General features: G+C 36.5%; 1 non-coding gene across 1 annotated transcript; it reads left to right on the top strand.

The window, feature by feature from the left end:
• Positions 1–437: 437 nt before the first annotated feature.
• TRNAD-GUC lies at positions 438–509 on the top strand. The gene has a single exon. It is a non-coding gene; the product is annotated as a tRNA-Asp (tRNA).
• The last annotated feature ends 892 nt before the right edge of the window (positions 510–1,401 follow it).

Raw genomic sequence — 1,401 nt, 5'->3', positions numbered from 1 at the left:
GAAAAGCAAAATGATTTAATTATAATTAAATCAAAACGGTGGCGTGTTCAATAACTTTGGAAAACAAGTGTTGTTGAAACACGGAAGGCAACATTTTTTTCAGAAATTTGAAAGGGGAGTAACTCGTTTCGTACGTTGCGCCGTTTTGCAAAATTTGTTCGCACCCTCCTTTGAAGAAGAAAAGTTAATAAAACATAGAACTCACTCACCCTTGAAGTAACTTCAATGCACATCCGCACGTTCAATATCCATTACAGTGTCATTGTATTCCTGTAGGCTGTGTTACAATGTCTACCGATGGCAGTCCTACAACAACAGACAACACATAACGTCCATTTTGGATTGTCTTGAATCTTGACCAAACGCTGAGGTCACGTGACTATGTTGATGAATGCAAACGTGCGGATGATATTTTTAAAGTCACACTAGCAGCCGGCTCCTCGGTAGTATAGTGGTAAGTATCCCCGCCTGTCACGCGGGAGACCGGGGTTCGATTCCCCGCCGGGGAGATGATAATTTTTTTCCTTCCTCTCTTCCTGTCTTGTTATTATATCATAATAATTTAAATTTTACTGAAAGCTATTTTTCTTTTCCTTGAAGGCACATTGTACATTAATGTACTTGTAGTGATCAAGAATTAAACATGATTCCTCCAAACTCTAAATCATTGTTTTTGCTCAGAATCTGTCATGTCACGGTTCTCACACGCTGTATTATATTTATTTTGATGGTACCTTTAGATCTAATCATTATCTTGATAACAAGGTTGCTTTAACTTTCATGAGTTGTATGATGGACTTCGGCAAAGAAAATGATGCCAAAACAATTATCGACCACACTACCAACATGGTTTGACTGTCATTTGGCTTTGCTTGTATGAAAGGTTTCCGCCTCGCCGTGTTCACCTAGACGGGGTCTGCATGTTCGCTGTATATCAGATCCATTAGATCTAGATCTATATATATACTTCGTCTTCTTCTTTTGTTTTGTTTGTTTTGTTTCATTCGAACTTTGAAAGAGTATTATATTCCTCGAAACATTATCAATATTTTTTTTAATACGCTAGTCGTCCACACGAAGAACCAAAAGAAGTTGGTTATCTAGGCCTAATTTTAAATCTTGTGAGCGTCCTGTGTCGGCTTGACGACTGATGTATCTGCAGTCCTTTTTAATTCTTTTTCATAATTTGATTTTTTATGTGGTTCTTTATTATCATTTTCTTTTAATATTTTATTTACAAAGAATATTAGTTTTCTCTGCTGTAATTACTCATTCTCGACGTTAATCTAAAACTTGTTTACACTGTCTTCACTCTTATTCATTATCATGTCTGCTCTTTGAACGCGACTGGCTGAATTACTGAATATGTCTATTTTAATCTCGTTATTCCCCTGATCTGAA

The sequence above is a fragment of the Aplysia californica genome, unplaced genomic scaffold, assembly GCF_000002075.1.
Source record: "Aplysia californica isolate F4 #8 unplaced genomic scaffold, AplCal3.0 scaffold00065, whole genome shotgun sequence".
Classification (NCBI taxonomy): Eukaryota; Metazoa; Mollusca; class Gastropoda; order Aplysiida; family Aplysiidae; genus Aplysia; species Aplysia californica.
Note: the sequence above shows the minus strand (reverse complement) of the source record. Positions and strands in the feature narration are given on the sequence as shown.